The sequence below is a fragment of the Styela clava genome, unplaced genomic scaffold (genome assembly GCF_964204865.1).
Source record: "Styela clava unplaced genomic scaffold, kaStyClav1.hap1.2 HAP1_SCAFFOLD_32, whole genome shotgun sequence".
Taxonomy (NCBI): Eukaryota; Metazoa; Chordata; class Ascidiacea; order Stolidobranchia; family Styelidae; genus Styela; species Styela clava.
In genome coordinates, this window is record NW_027556749.1 from 58,650 (window position 1) to 81,697 (window position 23,048).

The 23,048-nt window shown below is 28.1% G+C and overlaps 5 non-coding genes across 5 annotated transcripts; all 5 read left to right on the forward strand.

Moving 5' to 3' along the window:
• The first annotated feature begins 304 nt into the window (after positions 1 to 304).
• On the forward strand, positions 305 to 377 carry Trnaa-ugc (transfer RNA alanine (anticodon UGC)). Its single transcript has one exon. It is a non-coding gene; the product is annotated as a tRNA-Ala (tRNA).
• A 170-nt stretch (positions 378 to 547) lies between these two features.
• Positions 548 to 620, forward strand: Trnai-uau (transfer RNA isoleucine (anticodon UAU)). The gene has a single exon. It is a non-coding gene; the product is annotated as a tRNA-Ile (tRNA).
• Positions 621 to 873: 253 nt separating this feature from the next.
• Trnas-gcu (transfer RNA serine (anticodon GCU)) lies at positions 874 to 961 on the forward strand. The gene has a single exon. It is a non-coding gene; the product is annotated as a tRNA-Ser (tRNA).
• A 4-nt stretch (positions 962 to 965) lies between these two features.
• On the forward strand, positions 966 to 1,039 carry Trnan-guu (transfer RNA asparagine (anticodon GUU)). Its single transcript has one exon. It is a non-coding gene; the product is annotated as a tRNA-Asn (tRNA).
• A 297-nt stretch (positions 1,040 to 1,336) lies between these two features.
• Trnag-ucc (transfer RNA glycine (anticodon UCC)) lies at positions 1,337 to 1,407 on the forward strand. The gene has a single exon. It is a non-coding gene; the product is annotated as a tRNA-Gly (tRNA).
• Positions 1,408 to 23,048: the final 21,641 nt, after the last annotated feature.

The following is a 23,048-nucleotide window of genomic DNA, read 5'->3' on the forward strand; positions in this document are numbered from 1 at the left end:
CTATAAAAACAAGACTACGAACTATTGAAAAGGAACTTAGAAAATATTTTAAAAATAATTAAATCTTTTTTAGTGTTTTTGTACATATATATATATGGAGGGTCTCAAAAAACCTCTAGTCCTAAATACATAAAATTTAAGAGTAACAAACTCCGCCTTGTTACTAAATTAACTTTTTGACTTTAAACTGTTAGACACGGGTGCGTCTTTAACCACACTACAGTTTGAAAAGGTACTATAACCTTTTAGTCAAGTCGTGACTTAAACCGACTTAACTACCTCTGTTAACGCGGAGGTGGTTTTTGGGCCTGTAGCTCAATAGGGAGAGCATTTGGTTTGCAATCAAAAGGCAGTCAGTTCGAATCTGGCCAGGTCCACCATAATAGAGTGTTAGCTCAGCAAGTAAGAGCGCCTGTATTACAAGCAGGAGGTCAGTGGTTCAAGCCCACTACACTCTACCATTTTTTGCTGGTTTAGCTTAATTTGGCAAAGCACCCGTCTTGTAAACGGACGAGTAAAGGTTCGAGGCCTTTAACCAGCACCATATAGAGCTATAGCTTAGTGGTTACAGCGCACGCCCTATAAGCGTGAGATCTTGGGTTCGATCCCCAATAGCTCTACCATTTGGATCTGTGGTGTAATGGATAACATGCCTCTCTGTCTAAGAGAAGATAGCGAGTTCGATTCTCGTCAGGTCCGCCACGGAGGAGTAGCGAAGTGGTTAAACGCGTCTGACTGTAAATCAGATTCTTTTTAGATACGGGAGTTCGAATCTCTTTTCCTCCACCATTATCGGAAAGTAGCTTAGATGGAAAAGCACTCGGTTTGGGTCCGAGAGATCATAGGTTCAAATCCTCTCTTTCCGACCATTTTGGAGCGATACCCAAGCTGGTTTAAGGGGACTCATTGCTAATGAGTTAGGTTAGTTTCTGACGCATGGGTTCGAATCCCATTTGCTCCGCCACGCCCGATTAGCTCAGTTGGTTAGAGCGATTGCCCGTTAAGCAAGAGGTCACAAGTTCGAATCCTGTATTGGGCGCCACGCCTTGTTAACTCAAACGGTAGAGTAGTTGCCTTTTAAGCAAACGGTTAAAGGTTCGAGTCCTTTACGAGGCACCATTTTTGCCCACGTAGCTCAATTGATCAGAGTAAGGGTGTTCTAAGCCCTAGGTTGAAGGTTTGAATCCTTCCGTGGGTACCATTTTATTTATCTGGTCCAAAAATCCAAGGACCAGCTCTACAGACTCAAGGCTAGTCAAAGGTAGCACTATATTAGTGTAAGCCTAGTTTGCCACCACTGTCTCTACAGACCATTTTGACATGTGGTAAACGTTTCGCAGATGTAGTTTAGTGGTAGAACCTCAGATTTCCAATCTGATTGCGGGAGTTCAATTCTCCCCATCTGCTCCAATATTTCAATGTCATTTTTGACATTTTCAGGAACAACGACGTCTATAACGTCAGATTCCAAATGTGCCGAGCATCACAATTTAAACTGCTCATTATTTGAGGTGATCAAAATGAAAACGATATGCGTCAAAAGAAACATGACTCAAAGTGAAAAACTTTTAGTTTTAAGACAGAAGAGGCTAGTTTTAATATCACAAATAAAACACGTCAAACTTCTTTTTTTCTTATGTTTGTTTGTAATAATCATACCTTACTATTTATATGTAAAGTGTTATCGAAACGTGAAAATTATAAACAAAATAAAAAAAATTAATACTAAAATAGTAGAGCGAGGTGGGTACGAAACTAGCGTACAAAAATTATATAATCCTCATACTACGAAAATCCCTTGAAAAAGTCATAGTTAAATAATAATATTACTATGGACAGAGAAAAAAAGAAAAAGAAGATTGAAGACGAAAATGATATCGCTGATGTTGTTATTGTTTCAGTTTTTATATAAATGACAAATGAAGAAAAACGAATGTATGATTGATACATTTGATCAGTTTCAACAATGATACAAAAAAATATGATTGATTTAAGAACTCTAAAAAATCAAGTAAAAGAGTTAAGATATATGTTAATGGCTGATTTTGAAGGACCACCTCCACATTGAGAGTCTGAATATGTGAATCCACGATATTTCACAATCTTAGAAATTGTAAAAAAGAAAGAAGAGGCTATGCAGTATGGTGTTGATAATTACGACAAAATAAAACAAGGTAAAAAAATGAAAGAAAAATGAGATGACAACAGATAAGATTACATCTTAGGAGAAAAAAATATGTTATATAGAATAGAAAAATATGATATGATTCATAGAGATTGAGCAAAACACGCAACATCACAAATATATAATGATTATGTTAAATATTGTGAAATATTAATAGAAAAAGATGACTTACAATTAGAAGATCTTAAAGAATCATTAGATTTAGTTAAATACTCTATATTGAATTTGACAGAAACAATTTTAAAATGTATAAAAGAAGGGCAATCAATTATGCCACACAACAGTCTTTTAGAACATAAAATTGAAATTAAAACAGCTTTAGAATATTGTATTAAAAATTTTAATAATATTAAGGAGGTTTGATAATAATGTTGACAGATGCGCAAGCTAAAGAAGACATGAAGTTTTTAACAGAAAAAGGAAAAGTGGAGTTACTCACCATTAAACATTGAGTAGAAGAAAAAGATTTTAAGTTAAAAAAATTGTTACAATTATCACTTAGAGTTGAAGAAACAAATAAAGCAATAAAATATTGTATTAAAAATTATAATAAAATAAAGGAGAAAAAATAATGAAAACAACAAATGAAAAATTAATAGGAACTATAATGACATTACTAATAGAAGAAGATGGGCTAAGTTGAACTAAACAGTTAACAGACAAACAAATTGATTTAATCAAAAAATATATACCACAATATGATCCAAAAAAAATATACAAACAATTTGATACTTTTGTATATAAAGATGTAGTTTGTGTTGTAGAAACATATGATCTAGGTTATATGTGAGCGTATCCTTTACTAAAGAATAGCGCTGAAAAATATAGTAGCGCAGGTGATGGAACATTAATTAAACTTTATGATGAGTATGATTCAACATTACCAAAACCTTTTAACAAACTAGATGCTAATTTAAATTTGGAATATATGAATTCGATTTATAACTGAATTGGAGATGGCGCACCTGAATCTTTAAAATTTAAATATATTAACACAAAAAAAACATTTAAAAAGTTAGATACTATACATGAAAGTCATAAAATTTTAGGTGTGGCATTTAGTAAAGTAATCGACGTTTATTTGAAACCAATTTTAGAACGTATTGAAAAACTTGAAAAAAAAGTAGAAGATTTACCAACACGTGCCGTAATTGGAGACTGCTTATATCCAATAGGTAAACGTATTGAAAAACTCGAAGACAAGGTTAAGAATAATGACAAATAATGATATATATAAAAAATTTATCAAACATGTTTCAGTATTAGTGATAAATAATTTAATTAATTTAGAAAATTTAAAAGATATGTTGACTATAACAAAAAATGAAATATTAGAACGTTCAGAAGAAATTATTAAAAAGATGTACCGCAGAGAATGAGGAGAAATAACTTTCAACGAAGAAATACAATTAGAATGTATTATGATTAAAAAAGCATTGGAACATTGTATCAAAAATTTCGATAAAATCAAAGGAGAAAAATAATGATTAGAGATTGAGAATGAGAATATAGCGAAAGAGAAAAATATTTAGAAAAAAATAGAAGATTTGTATTATCAAGTAATGATAGATTTTATAATAGTAACGATGAATCAGATTATAGAATTATAGAAGACTTGATAATATATGAAATATATAATAAACATATGACTATTAAAGATCTTAAAAAATTATTTTATGAATATAGCACGCGAGAGTTTGAAGAAAAAAGAAACCATTTTAAAAAATTTCAAATTACATCATTAGAAAGTGTACGACAAATAGGTATAATTACTCGACATTGTGAAGCTATGAAGAATTTATTAAGTTTTCATATTATTAAACAAGAAGAAAAAAAGGAGAAAAAAGAATAATGTATTACGACCCAGAAACAGATGTAACAACATCACCAAATATTGATCGTGAAGATTCACCATGAAAAATAGAATTAGAAAGATTTTATAATGAAAATAAAGAATTAAAAGAAAAAAATAAAGAATTAGAAGAAAAAAATGAAGATTTGAAGTTTGAGATGTACTGTATGAAAATGAACAGATGTCCAAATATAATACGCCATTATAGATATTATAGTCGTTGTTGTAAGGATACTTGTTTTAGTTTACGAAAAGATCCTCATTTTAAACGATATTATAAATGTCGTTGCTGAACGGTCAACTAAAATGTTAGATTTCAGAGGACAAAATTTATACAACTTAGGGCCAATTTTTTTAGTTACTGGCCCTATGTTTGCCGGAAAAACGGCTTGAGTACAAAGAAAATTAATTGAATGAGAGTGTGAAGACGCACCTATTTTTCAACGTGAAGATACTATTAGAAAAGAAAGACAGATTGAAAATGTGATTCCATATAAAAATAACGTTGATTTAAAATCGAAATTAGACGAAGTTCTTAATAAAATTTTAAATAAAAAGTTACCCCAAATCATCGTTTTTGAAGAATGTCATTTCTTGCCTCTTGAATTCTTTAACGATATTGACAAATTAATCAGCTGAGGTATTGTATTGTTATTTTGTGGTCTTAGATTACTTAATAATGATGTACGCCGTTTCATGATGAAAACATTAGAAGGAAAAGCAGATTTTATTGTCAATTTAGAAGGTACTGATTTTTGCTCATCATGTGAAGATATGCCAGATTACTCTTTGTCATATCGAAAATCAACTAAATCAACAAGCTATGTTGGTGGATCAGACACTTACCAAGCATTATGCATGAAATGTTTCATAAAAAAAGAAAAATATAAGGAGAAAAATATATAAAAATGAATATGAACGAAAATAATAATATCGAACAAAATAACGCACTAAAAAATATCGAGTATTATATGTGACAAAATATTTTTAAAGGTGCTTATACTGGAGTTTCATTACTCTCAATACCAAAAGTTTTTGATTTCGATTTTAAAAAAATGTATCAAGACAAACCAAAAAAAGGTAAAAAAGAAAAGGATTCAGATTTTAACAATAGAAAAGTACAAGTTACAAATTACAATCAAGTTGTAAAAAGTTATATTAGTACTCACGAAAAAATAATTAAAGATTTTAAAGTATCATTGAAAACATTAAATCCACTAATTTTGACTGAAATCTTAAAAAAAATAAATGATGGAATTGTGTCTTGATATACAATTAATAAATTAGATTTCAAAGTAACAATTAACGACTTACCTCGTTTGTATGGAATAACTTATGATAAAGAAAATTTCTTAAAAATCATGGGTGAATTATTTAATAAAGATATCAAATATAGTATTAATGAAGAAAAAATTGATATTGAACTTTCAAATGAGTATAAAATTCCAACAAATGAAAAAATGACATGAATTAAAAAAAAAGTAACAATTTCAAAAAAAGACTTTGATAATTTAGTTCAAGGACCTTCTCACATAAATTTTATTCACAATCTTTTTGAAGTGTTTAAAGGAGTTGTGTTATTTGACATTATAATTAGCGCAAAACCTCATTTAACAACAGCTGAAAAAATTAGTGACGATTTAGAAATTGACTACATTTTTGAAATTATTGGAGCACAAACAAGTAAAAAAATTAATGAAAATAGAATTTTGATGGCTGAATATAAATATACACAAGCACAATCAACAATTCATAAAATGGACAAATTAGTAGCTAAGAAAAAAGAATTAGAAAAAAAAAATAAGGAGAACAAAAAATAATGAATAACTATAACTACAACCAAAACCAAAACTATAATCAAGGAATGAATAATCAAAATTATAATCAAAATCAAGGAATGAATAACTATAACCAAAATCAAGGAAAACAATACTCATTACCTAATATTGTTGCTGAAAGAGCAAGTACTATTTCAATGGCGTTTAATCCTAAAATTTTAACTCAATTTGGGTTAACATTAACATTTGACGTTTACTTTACAATTCCAAATATTGGATATAAACGTGTTAATATGAAAATGTCGGCAAATAAATTTAAACATATTGAATTGCTTAATTTCTTACACAAAATGATTGGCGAAAATCGCTTTAATACACCTATTTTTGGGATCCGTAGTGTAATCATTCAACAAAAAAATTATACTGATAAAAATACTGGTCAAATTAAAACAAGTTTTTATTCAACTTTAAGATTTAAAAACCAAATCATCCCTCTTGCCGAAAATATTAGTTGACGTGATCGTGATGCTCAAGTTGGGCCTTTATTACGAAATACAAAAACTTATGCAATTGAATTTAATAATGATAAAGATATTTATACTAATCTTGATGGTTCACCTGTTCAAGGACAACCTCAACCTCAACAATATCAACCACATAATCAACCTCAACCATATCAACAATATAATCAAGGACAACCTCAACAATATCAACCACATAATCAACCTCAACCATATCAACAACCGCAACCTCAACAATATCAACCTCAACAATATCAAGGACAACCCCAACAATATAATCAACCACAAGTTCAACAACAACCTCAACAAGATCCTCAAATTGAACAATTAAAAAAGTTGAATAACGATATGAAGTTGAATGAAACAATGAAAACTGAGGTTCAAGTACCAGAAGAAATCCAAAAAGTGAAGGTAATTAAATAATGAATAATAGTTTACAAAATACTTTAGATACAGCTTGCGCAAATTTAGTTAAGATTAAACAAAAAATTGACGAATTGCGTAAAACTGAAACTGAATATAAAGATATTTTAGTTGCTGTTATGAAATCTCACGACTTGAATAAATATGTGTCAAATAACCACTCATTTAATGTGTACAAAGAACGTAAAACAAAGAGATTGAACACAACAATTTTTAAAAAATTAGTTCAAGAAGAACTTAAATATACAAATGAACAAATGGCAGAATTAATTGAAAAATCTTCTGGTGAAACAATTACAAAGTCATTTATTAAAATTAGTGCTGTAAAGAATGATACATCAAAATAATTATAAGAAATATATAGTACCTCGTTTTAATGTTGAACAATTTGAATTTAACATGGCGAATTTGAAATTTGAAGAAAAAACACATAAATATCTATTAGTAGATAATCCATATCTTCAATTATCAAGTGTAAGTCAAGAATTGTCACATTGTAATAGATACTACGCCAGACGAGGTCAATTAGCTTCTAAAAGGATTCTTCAAATTGCGTCCCTAACAGGTAAAATTATTCACGGCGCATGTGAAAAAACAATATGAAATGAAGAAGTAGATTTGAGATCATCCGATTTTGATACAATACGAAATCGAATCAAACCTTGAATTGAAGAGCTAAAAAAACATTTCGAAAAAAATGATTATTTAAAGATCATAATGACAGAAGTCCCGTTGGTTTCTCGAAAAGAAAAACTGGCGGGCACTGCCGACTTGATATTATGAAACGACAAAGATAAGTGTGTCGAAATCTGAGACTGAAAAAGTGGAAAATATTCGTCTTATGAAAGCACTAAATGAAAATATTCGGCGCAACTTTGAGGTTACATAATGTTACTAAAAGAAAACTGAAAACCAAAAAACGAATACCAAAAAATTAGAACTTTTGTTGTTCACATGAAGGGAAATTTATTAATAAAGGAACAATTAAACTATGAAGAATTATGACAATAAATATATTATAGCAATTGACACCGCACTCAAAAGTGGATATTATGGGAGATTGGGAAGGTTAGGTTTTATTAAAGGACACGGAACATTTAGTGACGTTTTAAGAAAAATAAAATATCACATTGACATTATAAAACATCAAATTTCACCAAACAATCCTCTCATATTAATCACTTATGAAGATGTTGGAAGAAATCACAAGACAACAGCAAAATTACACGAGTATAAGGGAAAACTTTTACAAACAATAGAAAACACAGTTATTCATTATAAATATGAACGTTTTAATGAAGTTAACGTATTTAACTCAATTTTGGGGAAAAAACAAAAATGATTAAGAGTTGATAAAAAAGCATTTTCTAAAGATTTGTATAATAAATATAACGAAGACAAAACAGATAATGATGACCTAGCCGACGCCTTCGTTTTATATAAATATTATGATGAGTATCTTGAGTAATGGACAAAAAATGCTGTATTATAGACATTGAAGTTTATAACACTAGCAATAAGCAAGGTCATCTATTAATAGGCTTATTACCTTTATATGGCGACGAAGCATTAATCTACGATAATCCGTCGAGAGAAAAAGTTAAAGAGATTTTAGAAACTCACAATTTTATTTCTTTCAACGGTTATCGATATGATTTTATTGTTTTAGAAGATTACATAGAAGGAAAAAGTGTTCTGACTTCAAATAACAAAATTATTAAAGGAGGGAATGTATATTTAGAAAATAAGTTGGGTAAGTATACTCACAAGTATTGAATGAAAAAAGCTTATCGTTCTTACGATTTGGCTGAATCTCAATTTGTAACAACTGGCTCAATCGGAATGTCTTTGAAAAATAAGTACATTAAAAAATTTAAGCACGATATTTGAGAAGGTGAAAAAGGAGATAAAAAACAATTTGAAGAAGTTGATTATATCTATAAAAACAAAGATAAATGTATACAATATCTTAATCGAGATTTGTACGCAACAAAAAGATTATTTAAACATCATGATAGAAATAGTTATTTAAATATTGCTAAGATTGTCAACCCTACATTATCAAAACGAGTTTTACAATGATTATTATTTAATAAAAAAATTACTTTAATTGTTCGTAGCTTGTTAAAAGGCGACAAGAATCCTTTTTGTAGAGCATCAAACGTTGTCACTTATAAATCTGATAACGATTCTCGAAATTACAATCCACCATTTATTTCATACCAAAAAGACTGTATTTCAACGTCGACTGAAACAGATGGAGGAATTCATAATGCTATTCAAAATAAACTATTTAAAAGTGATGGCGCCGGAAAAATTTTTTCATTAGACTTTACATCACTTTATCCTAACATTTTAATACAAGGACAAAATAAAAAACAATTTCGTATCTTCAACGACGACTCGCTTTGACTATATAAAAGTTGATTAGAAAAGGCGACGAGATGAAAATTTGGGACCGCCGATGAGAAAGAACAAAGAAAACCATTAAAATTATTGTTAAACAGTACTTATGGTATCCTTCAATATATCTGTGTAAACAACTCAATTGGCGAAAAAATTAGAAAATGAATTTGTAAACAAGGACGTATTTATTGTATAAGCCTCGTTGATAAATTTAACAAAGAAGATACTATGATTAATATTAACACTGATGGTATTTTTGTTAAAACTAAAAAAGATGTTAATTTAATTAGAGAAGAAATTGAAAAAGCGGTAGGGATTGGTTTAGTAGCAACAGAGTTAAAATGATTCTTATCAAAAAATGTTAACGAGTTTTGTTATGAAACTATTGATGGACAATTTGGATTAAAAGGTATTTATAATTATACTAAAATTAAACCTAATATTATTGATGGTAAAAAATTAACCGAATATGATATTAGAGAAAGAAAAAGATGAATTGAAGACTTCTCTAAAAATAAATATGAAAATTTGCCAAAAGATTATGCGTTATTTGGATTCGCTATTAATGATGAAATAGATGAAAAATGAGCTAAAAGTAACAGAGAAGCAATTACTGAACTTCATAGATTAGGATTAGATTTAGATTGTATTCAATGAACACAGACAGTAGTTAAAAGAAACAAAGATAATACTAAGTATGTAAGACATCGAAGTAAAGATTGAACAATTGATACAACAAAAGTTAATGCTTATGAAAAAATAAGTCCATACGCGTCTCAAAATAAGAAAATGAAGACGTTTGAAAAATTTAACTGTATTAGTGTTAAAGGAAATGGTAAATATACTATTTTTGATGTCGATGGTCCATGTATGTTGACTGACAAATTAAAAAAGTTTAAAGACAAAACACTTATGATTAAATCAACAAACAACGACGAAGATCATTTTAAATTAATTTTTGAAAGTAATAATATAATTTGAGAACTTCGAGAAAATTATAAAAAGTATGACAAGATAGTTGAGTTAAGACCATTTAAATTTATGACAGTTTATGATGTTAAAAATATAGAATATAAAAATAATGGAGTAAAAATTGCTAAATTACCAAATGATCTTAAATTTTTCTTGGATGATGTCCACATTTTGAAAAAAGACTACAAAATATGTGACGAAATCGAAGAGCAATTGATCAAGAAAGGGTTTAAGTATTCACGACACGCTTTACACCCCTATATTTTGACTATTCAACCAAAATGCCACGCAAGCGGTAAAAGTGACCACCACAATAAAGTAAAAAAAGGCTTAATATTGAGTGTAAAGAGTTTGGGTAATAAATTATATGTAAATTGTTGATGTGGAGATGAAAAATGTAAAGATGAATTTTTAAAGGAAATTGAATATAATGAATAGTAAAACAAAAAAAGATTTATGTACTGAATTATTACACATTTGTATTGAACGTAATAAAAGAAAATGACCTGACATTATAGATCATTTAAAAAATTGTTTTCCAAAAACGCCTTTTAAAGCTAATGAAATTATAATTCAATTTTTTATGGATTATAAATTAAAAAGATTTTATAAAGAAGTTGTAAGTAAGTATTTTTTATATAAATATGATATTGTTAAAATTGGAGTGTTTACATATGTGTTTGATAAGAAAAAAAACAAATGGCAAAATTTTGAAATTAACGAGTTCATGGATTTATTAGACAAAGAAGAAATTCCCGAAGATTCAGCTCAAAATATTTATGATCACATCATTAAAAAATTACCTGATGGTTCAGAAGGTTCGGTTAAGTTAAGAAACATTTTGATAGAGTTTGCTGATAACTGTCACAAAGACGGCGGTTATTTTTTCAGCAATAACAAAGCTTATAAAATTGAAAAAGATGGGGATGGTGTCGTTTTGAAAGAACATGATATACCGCTTTGGGATACTAAAAAGAAGCAACCAATCCCTTATTTTCAAAATTTACCTTTTAACAAAAGTATTTATAATAGATTAATTGAAAAAGGGGAAGCTAGTATAGATAAAGACGTTTTGAATATGTTTGGTGGTTTATTTGAAAATAATAGTGAAGGGCGTTTAAATATGATTGCTTTATTTAAGTGTACAGCTAAATTATTATTGAGATACTCATATTTAGGGTTAGTTTTTATTATTTATAATTCGGTAGGACGTAATGGAAAATCTAAATACTTGGAACTTCTAGACAACTTATCGCCAGAAACATCAACTTCTAAGTCAGCAATTAATACTATTATGAAATATGAGTTTGATATTATCACTAAAATTAGAAATAAAACTTTAATCATTCAAGATGAAAAACAAAAAATTACAAAAGAAGAAATTGTTTTTTTCAAAAAGACGACAAGTAATTTATATACTGACTTTTTAAAAGTTAAATTTGGTAAACCGTCGATGATGATTTATCCTCAAAACTTCGTAACATCAACTAACTATACAATGGATTTAGAAGAAGATAACGATAGTATTAGAGCTAGATTTAAATTCATGCTGTTCCCCAAAAATTTCAAAGGCGCCGATTCAAAAGACGCTATGGATCCTGACAAACTAGATAGATTAATGAGATCAAAAAGTTTTTTAGAAGAAGTATTTACAACATCACTATACTATTTAATGGCGTACAAATGTAAAATTGAAAATACTAAAGCGATGGAAGAATTGTATAATAAGAATATCAGCAGTCCAATTAAAGATTTCTTAGAATGATTGCTAGGTGATGGTAAAAGTAAATATTATAAACCTTCAGAACTACGCGATGAATATAGAATTTGAAAAACTGAAAGTGACATGTCTATTATAGATCGCCGACGTTTACCTCAAGTTTCGAAATTACTTAAAGTATTATATGACTCTTCTTTCTCTGAATACAGCGTTTATAAAGAAACTTCTTCAGGTGGTCAAGTGTGTTATAATATATCTAAAGTAATTAGAAGATAATTAAGATCTAATAATACTTCCGTGTCTGATGTTAGACATACGCATTGATCTTTCTCTATTTCTAATACCTTTAAGATAACCAATACGATTACCTTTAATTTCTCGCATTAGACCATAACACATTGCGTCGAAAGGATCGTTAAATCCAACACTATTATCTTCAACAAGTTTGTTAACATCATTAGCATCATGTTTATATTTCATGCTGTTTAAACATTCTAAAAGAACTGGACATTTATTTTTCAATACATAAAATTTAGCTACAGACATAACTTCTTTAATCGATGTAATTCTAATCTCACGTTTAAAACTATTTGAGTTTTTACTTTTTACTGGAACAAAATATATGTTACTTCGAGCTTTAGCATACATTCGTAAATTATGGACTAAGTTAGGTTCGTTATCGTCGGTATATACTGTGGCTGCACGATTCATATCAAAGCCAAATTTTCTTAAAGAATCATGAATAAAAGTGAAAATAGTTGTCTGTAAAGAGGTCGAATTATATGCGCGGTTTTTGTGTATTATTTTTTTTTCACATAACGTTATAACACTAGTTCGATCTCTAGAAACAATACCCATTCAAACATAAGTCATGTTTATCGTTCGACCAAAATCGACACCAATTCGGAAAGAGCCACCTTCAAATGTTTTCTCAACTTGGAGCAAATTATCAATATGGATAATTTTTTCTGTTGGGAATATAATGTCTGAAGAAACAGCAGGTTTACCATAAGCAATAACTTCGGCGTTGTGGGATCCAGATTCGGCGTCTTTTAAAATTTCCTCGATTTGTTGTTTAGAAATATAACCTTCATCTTTAGTTTTGAGAATATTAGTTCAATGGTAAATCGTGTGATCTTCTTCACTAATATAAAACTCTTCACCTTTAGTCATCATTTTAGCTCGATTTCAAGGCAATACTTTTTCAAGTGTTCTAAAGAATCAACATCCGGGGAAGAAGGGGTTTGATGTGAAGAAACGAATACTTTCTTTTTGACCGGCAATAGCACCTTTAATGGCTGATAAGTCGGATTCGTCTAATTCACCAGCTTCGTCGTAAATTGAAATAACATAATCACAATAACCTCGAGGGAGTCCTACGTGCGCAATTTTACGTTGTGAAGAGTCTTTCAATCCTAAAGCTCTAACTGTGTAGTTATTTCCTCGAATTGTTGAGTTTGAATAATTGATATTAAGTCCATTTTTTTTATATCAAGGTGGAATTAAATTAATATACTCTTCAAAAATGTATTTAATATTTTTTAAAGTTTTACGAATTAAATAAATACGAAATGATTTTTCGGGCATAAAGTCGGCACACATCATCGCAAAAACTAATGCGTTTGCGGTTTTACCCGTATAACGACCCCCACCAAACATAAATTTATAAATATTTAATTCTTCACCTCTTGACATCTTTAACATAATGTCGTTTAAATATGAAAATGTTGGTGATAATCCAAATTTATTTTTATTCATCTATACTTTTTTTCCTGATTTATTTTCTACATTAATAGTATATTTTGGAGCTTCGTCAGAAGTTATAGTTATTTTATTACCTATATCGTAACGAGAAGCTGTTGATAAAGCTCGTCTCATAACAATACTTTTTAATTGTTCTGAAAATTCACGTCAATTACTATCACGTACACAAAATCCTAATTCAAATTTTCATTTCTTATATTTTTCAATAAGTGATGGAATTGATCCAGGATCTGCTAATAGAACTAGAGTGTCGAGTTTTTGTTTCTTTAAAAAATCTGTGAAACAAGTACAAGGCCCAACCTCTTTATGTGTTATCTTTTCAATTTTACGCCCATTTTTTTTAATATTTTTCTTGGGTCTAATTTTCCTTGATTGTATTTTGCTCATGCTTGACTCCTTATTTGTGTTTTTTTATATTTAACTCTCTTTCTTATTTCTCTCTTTAAGTTTTTCTTCCCATATTGTTTTCTAGCATTTTTAACTTTTAGTGATATATCTTTTTTAGCATTTATTTTAGCAGTCTTCAACTGTTTTATATTAGTTTTTCTTAATTCAATATCTCTATAATATGATCTTAAATTTTGACGTTGTCATGTTTTTAGAACAGATTTTGTAGGTCTGATAACATCCATCCTTGTATCGCTAACGTGAAAGTCACTACCTAAAACATCACTGAAAACAAAGCCAGTATAATCGACGTTTTTTTTAGCTTCTGCTTTTAAAACACCAATCATTTCTCTTCTTCTTTTTCGTCATGACTTATTTATTTGTGCTATAGCTCATTTTTCAACTTTCTCTCTTTTTTTTTCTGTTCATTTTTTTCCTTTAGCAACAGTTGTAAGTAAAGCTTGACCTAATTCAGGATTTTTAAAAAAGATTCCAGTTTTTCACATAGCGGTTCCAATTCCACTACCACTTCCTTTACCTTTTATTTTACTATAAGTAGATCCAAAAGCAATTTTTGAGGGATTTAGACTTTCTTCATAAATTCTTTCTGGTATTTTAACTCAAATATATCATCTATTGTGAGCTCTAATTCATAATTGTTGGGTAGTATGTTCATATCTAAGTCCTTGAATTCAAGAAGAAGCTACTCCTTTTAAATTTTCATAAGTTTCTAAGTTACCAACATTATATTTGACAGCTACTTGCTGTTTATTAATAACATCACCTTCTCGCGTTATATCTGTTTGTTTATTAAGATAATCTTCTTTGTCAAATTGGATTGATTTAATTTCATCATATAACATTTGTAATGCTTTGTCATAACCTCCTTTAGTAGCTATACCTAAAATATTTAGATGTTCTATTTTTTCTCTAAAGGCTTTTGCGTAAGCACTTGACATGTGAGTTTCAATTCTATCAACAGCTTTATCGATTTGGATTCTTATTAATTGACGTAATGCTTTCCGATCTCAAGGATTTTTTATATAATAATAATATATTATAGATCTTGCCTTGTTGATTGTAGCTGTAATACCAGGTTGAAAAGCTCTAATGTCTGGTACCCCAGCATATCTATCTCTTTTTATTACTTGATAAAATGAATTTAAACGTTTATTATAATTTGTAAAGTTATTATTCATAATTTTATTTTACAGGATTCAATCTTTTCAAAACTAAAGTACTATTTTCACTTAAATCATAACCAAACGTATTTACTAAGTCATAATCGCTAATTGTTGTTGATACTATATTATCTTCAGCGTCAACAATTGTATTATAAACACTTGATCCTGTTGTTATAAGTGAAGTAGCTTTTACATTCAATTTTGAATTTGTTGGATTATAAGTAGTATATACTGTTAAAGGTCTAGACAATATATTAATAATATGTCTTTTAAAAACATTAAAGAAAGGATGCGCTGATATATATTTAACAACAGGTTTATAAATGTCTTTAAATAATTCATATCATAAAGATTCTGTATTATAACTTATATTATTTTTATATTTTTCTAAAATTGTTAAAGGTTCACTATTTACGATATTTAAAGTATTTTCAGATGCTCAAAAATCAGCTGTAGTCATAGTCATAGCATCTATATAAAATTGTTTTAAACGTTTTAAATCTTCTAAAAGTATTGAAGGTGTTGTATATTCAAGAGAACTAAGATAAAATACAGGTTCATTCATCTTTGAATCATCTTCGAAAAAAGCACCAGTACCAAATGAATAATAACCACTACTTTGTTGAGATGTACTTTTTTTCTTATAAGATCGGAGTGAGTTTATTGAAAGAACATAATAATTATCTGAAATTATTTGGTCATAGCAAAAAGAAAATCAAGGTTCTTTTTTATGTGGATTTATATTATATAATCAAGTATTTTCACCGTTAGGTTCTGCGTCTTTCAAAATATGATTATTTATAAGTTTCTTATCTACAGCTTTATTATAACCATTTATAACAGTTTGAGCTCTATATCTTGACATTGAAATAGAATAATCACCTTTATATTTTCCTACATCTTCTAAAAGAACAATTGGTTGTATATTAGAACTTAAAAGACTTTCTCATTTCGGTAAACTAGGATATTGTTCAAACACAGAAATTGTAGGTTTAAATTTTATTAAGTTAGGATCTATATATTGAACTATTTCTTCTTTTAATTGTAGATTAAATCTATAAGCATTAATTTGATTTTTAGATCGACCATTAATAGATGCATTAGATGAAGCTGTGTTTCAACCCGAACCTTTAAGATATCTTAATCTAGCACTTCTAGCATTATATCAAAAAGGAAATCCATTATTTTTATGAGTTATGGAATGATATTTACCAGTTAAATTTAAAAATCTATAATTTCTACCATCCTCATATAAATCAACTAAGTCTTTAAACTGAATTCCTTTATTAGCAGAATATAAATGATTTAAAGTTAAAGGTTGTAATGTGTTATATTCAGCTTGAAAATAACTTTTTCAGTTTGTATAATCTTCTGTTGTGAAAGGATAATCTGTCATATTACCCGATGGTTTTATAGAATTAGTAATAGGTGAATAACCAACATATTGATGTTCAGTATTTATTAAGTACAAATCACTTACTGTTTTTTCTAATTCACTTTTAGAATAATAATATGTTCTTTTTTTATAGAATAATGAATACAAAGAACTATATACTGTTGATGATTTAGTTGATATAATAGAATCTTTTTTGTCTCTTATATATATTTCTAAATATTGCTTTAATTGTTCCATCGTTTTTGTTTCATCTATTAAACGTTGGTTTGCTACTGTTTTCATAGTTTCGATGTTAGTGGTTGATTCTTTATACAAATGACCACTCATATAAGTTTCTAAATCGCTAGAAACATCTGTTAAACTTGAGAGACTTATAGCTGTAGTATAAATCTTATTATATGCTGTTTCACTATTTGTAAAATTTTCATCTCCTATAATATCACTATAAATGTCTACAACCGCTTCATCTTCTCTACTACTATTATATTCACTCTCTATTATATTTACTGTCTTTACTTTTAAATCATCATAAAAACTATTTAAATTAATTATTTTAGCATCCATGTAATTATCAACTTCTTTTTGTAAAGAACCTATTAATTTTTCTTTTGCTCTTGTAAAAATTTCATCTATAAAAATATATTTATATTTATCATAATCAATACTTGTTAAAGTATTAAAATTATTAGGTTTGACAGGATAAGCATCACCTACAGGTAGCCCATAATATTCTACAGCATCATTAATAATTTGACCTAGTTTTTTATAATCGGTAACTATAATAGGTGATGTGTTTAAAGAATTTATAATTGTATCTTTATATCAAGTGCTCAAATCTAATAATCTTTGATCTAAGTCCCTTATATTAGTTAATTTTTGACTATTTGATAAATTAGTATTATCATTAACTCTAACTTTAAGATCTATAATATCTTGAGGTTTAGTAAGACCATCATAGTTAAAGTCATCATTAGAACTGTCGACAGTAAATAAATTTTTTAAAGCAGTTATTTTTAGCAAATTTTTATATTTTTCAATATTATATAATAAATTCTGTTCAATATCAGTAGGAAAATTTTTTAACTTAATATCTTTTTCTTTATTCTCTAAATAGTGTGGAAATGTATATTGTTGTTCTATCTCTCTAATAATATTGTCAGATTCTATAGTATAAAGATTTAGTAATTTGGTATCAACCAACAATATTAACTTATCTTTTAATTCTTTAGTAATATCTTTTTTAACAATATCTATATTAATATTGACATCTTGAACATCTTCAAGTGTAACTGTAAATACAGTATAAGTATTTATTGAATTTTTTTTTTCTAATAATTGATTTATTGTTTTAAAAGTTTCAATTTCTTGGATATCAGTTATATAAGTATAATTAATATCATCTAATATAGAATTATATAAAAATTCTTTAGTTTCTAAAGGAACTATTTTTTCTAATTTATCAACTGTAATTGATTGAGCCGTATCATCTATAACAGATTTGTTTTTATAAGATTCCAAATTTGAATAATTATCAGTACTATAATTAAACAATACCATGTTAGAAACTTCTCTCATATTTCCACTTCACTCAGATTGTGTTTGGGTTTCATAATAGTATATAATATTTCTATCATCATCCATAAAACTAACTTTAACATTTCTATTACCTATTGTTTTTAATAATATACAATCAATAACAAATTCTGAATCTTTGTCTTTAGGATAAGATATTGTAGTTTGATTATAACCTAATTTAATTTTTTTTTCACCTTTAATTACTTTTTCTAAATTGATTATTTCATTTCTTTCGTCACCTTCTTCTTTAGAATCATAAATCATAACTTTATCTGTAAGTTGTCAATGATAAACATCTCTAAATTGTGTTGTGTCTAGTATTTGTGAAAAAGGATTTTCGTCTGTTGTAAACATTATAAGAGGTATACCAGTAATGGCTCTTGGAAGATTTGAAAGCATACCATTCATTACTGAACGACTAATCATATAAGGAAATGAAAAAGTTAGTCCATTACCCATTACAGATCTAAAAGTAGCTCATTCAGCAGGTATAAGACTTGTAATTTGTGGAGCAATTTGTTGAGCTAAAGCACCACCTACTAATTTAACTATACCTCCTACTGGGAGAAATAACATAAAAAATGAAGCAGAAGAAACAACAATTTTTAATCAAGCTGTATAATAACCTCTATAATCTTCTCATTTAACTCTATAAGGTTCTAAAGTAACTATTTTTTTATTAATGAGATTCATATAATTTAAACAGTCTGCTTTTGTAGCATTAGTAAATATAGGCAAATTACTTGAATTGTCATCTCTACTTTCATCAATTATAGATCCTGTTGAATCATATATTATTTTACCGTCAACATCAACCGATTTGTCAAAAAATAAATTTGTCGCCGAAGATAATGTAGCAAATTTATGTCTTTCTCAGTTTTCTTCTTTAATATCATAACCACCATGAAATCTAATATTTGAAACATCATTATTAGAACTTAAATATAATGTACTGTTAGCAGATTTAACATTTATATAATTCATTAAGTGAACATAATTTATAGTATCTACTTTTAAACCATCGACAGCTACAGCTTTAAGCTCATGAATTGAGTCAGAATCCGTAATTTCTCTAATAGTTTTTAAAACATTTGCTTTACCAATTCATCCCTTATCTCATATTTTAGAATCAAAAGTTTCAGCTACTAAACTTCCTCGGTTGTGTCGTTTATCGTTAGGATTGAAATTTATCTCTTGGTCTTGCTTTCAATTCAAAGCATAATTAATAGAAGCAAAATTACCATCAGGTATAATTAAATGTTGTTGTTCATATTGATAAGTTTTTGATAGTGGAGATACTTTAGGTTGTAAAAATTTTTCAATTCATAATGGTGTAATAATATTTATTATTGATGGATCTTTTTCTTTTTTATGTCCATATATTTCACAAGACAATAAAGCTACAGAACCTTCTACTTCTAATTGTAAAGAATTAACACCTTTAACTTCTGAAAAAAATAGAGGCTCATAATCTTCATCCTCTTTCATATTTTTAATATCATTATCTATATCTTCTAGTGTAGGTGCTCTTTTAGTTTGTGGAATTTCGTCATAAATTGGATTGTTATTTATATCATACATAATTTCGCCACTATCATTTGTTTTTAATTCTAATTTAGCACTAGTTGAAATAACATTTGGTTTAAAAAAAGTTTCACCAGGTTGACCAAATTGAATAGATTGTATAATATTCTTTCCTACAGTACGTAAACTTTCATTTACACTTTTAAAAGTAACATCATGTCACATATAATCGTTTGTTTTAGGATTTGTAAAAACTTCAATGCTTTGAATATAGAATAAATCATTACCATTAATTTCTGGACATAATCACAAAAGTGTCATATTATCTTTTTTTATGGTATGAGAATCTGCTCTTCAAATAAAACTTTCTATATTTTCTGTATCTTTTTGAGTATCATCAAATCGAGCTCTTATTGTACTTTGTAATACTTGACGAACATAACCATCATCATCATGTGTAAAAGTACTAGAATAATTAATTGGAGGCAACGGTTTACCAACAACATAATAACCTTCTTTGAATATTTTTTTTCCTTTACAATTTTTTATTTTTGCTTCTATTATTTTATATGAATCATATTGTTTTTTTTGTTCATCATATGTTAATCTAAGTTCATCAAAAGTGTCTAATGTATCATAATTTTCAGGTTTAACAGGTTCTTTAGGAGATATATTTTTTAAAATATCAACATTTATAATAGTTGACGCATCATCTTCTACTGGATTGATAGGGTCTTCTCAACCTAAAGGTTTAACTAATATAGTTTTTTTACCTGTAAAAATACGCTCTCTAATTAAAGAATTAAACCTTAAATTATCATCAACATCTGTAGCACCAGTAGCAAAAACATAAGGAAAAAAATAAAGATCTCTATTTTTATCTATTTCAACTTTTAAATTATCAGTATCAGCATCTCGGTATACAATTTTATTATTTAGATCCAGCATCTGTCTTGTTTCCTCCTAACCCGTCATTTGATGTTCTCATTTGAGCATGTGATTTTGGATTTGAATCGCGTGAATTAAAGTTACTCACTTGATTAAATTTTTTCAATTTGCCGTTTTGAGCATCATTCATAATTTCATTTTTTCCTTTCTCTTTTTCAAAGTCTAAGAATTGTTTTCTATTTTCGTCAGCATCTTTGTCAACTAATTTTTTCATTTCAACACTTGATGCTCGGCCAATTTCTTGAACGTTACTAATAGTTGTTATTCTATCTTGGAGTCCATTATTTAATTTAGCAATTTCAGCATTGATATATTCGATTGTATTTTTATTATTTCCATCTCTAATAGCGAAAGAAAAATTTACATCACCAAAACCAGCACAATAGAACATTTTTTTCAAGAATCTATTAATCAGTTGATTAAACATCATTCTTTTAGAAATAATAGTTTTAATTTCGGCTGCAGAAACATTTTTAATATCTTCAGCTACGTTTGCTTCTAACTTACTATTCAAACTAATTCCAATTAAAGAATACAATAAGTGAAATTTTTCGAGCATAGTTTTTTGGAGACTTTCTCAGTTGATGTTTGGGTGAATAGCTTGAATAGCTTGATCTTCGGAAGGAAGTTCACTAACCAAAACAGCTCGTGGAAGAGCCATGTTATTTTTAGTTCTCTTGTCTCAATCTTCTAATGTGTCGGGGTCTAAGTTTCCAACGTACATGATAGTACGGTTATTAAGACGTTCTTTTTCAATTCAATCATAGAAATTAACGATGTCTTTAATAACGTTAGTACATTTTAATCAGTCGGGTCTAGGTGTTTGAGATGTGTGAAAAAAAGTTGTGAAATGTTCGAACGGTATAATAGGAATTTTTCTACCTTTAATTTCTTTGTAAAAGGGGTTTCTGTCATTTTGAGGTTTGAAGTAGTAGTTAGGAATCATAGCACTTAATTCACCTAGAGCTATCTCTTTACTATTATAGATATATGTTCTTTTGATTCGACCGTCATGTGTTCATGTTTCTCTAATAATAATAGGAATAACTGTATGTGTTTCTTTTTCGGCAAATGTTGAAATACTTACAATTTCTTCAAAACTCTTTTGTTGTCATATAATAAATTTTGGACGATTTAAATATACTCTAAATCCTTGATCGTCTTCAATAGAGTTTTCTATTTTATCAAAACCTAAAATCGCCTCACCATATAAAGATGTTTGGAAAATTAATTTAGATAAGAATTTGTCTCATTGAGCATTAACTTTAAATGTATTTCAAAACTTTAGTAATTTTTCGTTGTCAGTATCAAATACGTAATGTCTATTATATATAGCATGTGTTAAGTGCTCAGCTATAACTATTGGAAAATCACAAAATTTGTTTAAGTGATTAGTAGTTCTTTCACCATTTTTATCGTGTAACATGTTTCAATACTTAGAAACTTTATTAATATCTAGTTCTCAACTTTCCATTATATTTTATATTATTCCTTTTTTGTTTTTTTACAGTCACATGAAATCTTTTTACAGATGTCATTTTTTTGAGTTTTTGTAGCATATTTATTAATAATATAAATTGCCACTTCGTCTATTTGTGATTTCGCAAAACTCATTACGAAACTAATTATCATTTTTAATGTTTTGTTCATTGTTATTTTCTCCTTTGTTATTTTTGTTAATAACTTCCATAATTTTTTCTAGCTTGCCATTAATTCTTTTATCGATTCATTTTTTTAAATCTTCACTTTGTTTTTCATTCGCCTTTTCAACAGCCAAATCTTTACTTATATATTTCCTGTCATACATGTAAGCCAGAGTAACACATATTATTACAGTGAGTGCTATAAGCGCAGGAATAGAAACAATTAAAGCTGAATAAATTGTTTTATTATTACTTTCACTATTAGCAAAGTGGATAAATTGCGACAAGCCAAAACCTCCTACGGTTGCGCTTATCATTTTTCAATATATTTTATCTCAATTCATAAATTTTATCATTTCTTTTCATCTAATGTCCGCTCTCTCTTCTAACTGATAAGTTAAATTTTGTTGGGAAGACCAAATTATAATTACCATTAGCGTTAAATGTTCATTTTATATCGTTTAAAGCAACATTATTTCTCATATGGTAGTAAACGTAAAATGGATGACGATAAACGTCGTTATTTGTTAATCATCATATATCTCCTCAATATAATAAGTCGCCAGTTGCTTTTGTTCATTTAATATTCCCTTTAATATTAACACCTGTTTTTGTTGCGAAATAGTGGTTGTAAAGATTTGCGTTCAATTGTCATGGACTCGCTGATTTTAACGTTGAGTGAAAATATGTTTTTGTTGTTGATGAGGTTGCGTTGTAATTGTCAGTGGTTACTAAATATTGAAAAGTTTTGTTTGTTGTGTCGCCAGTTT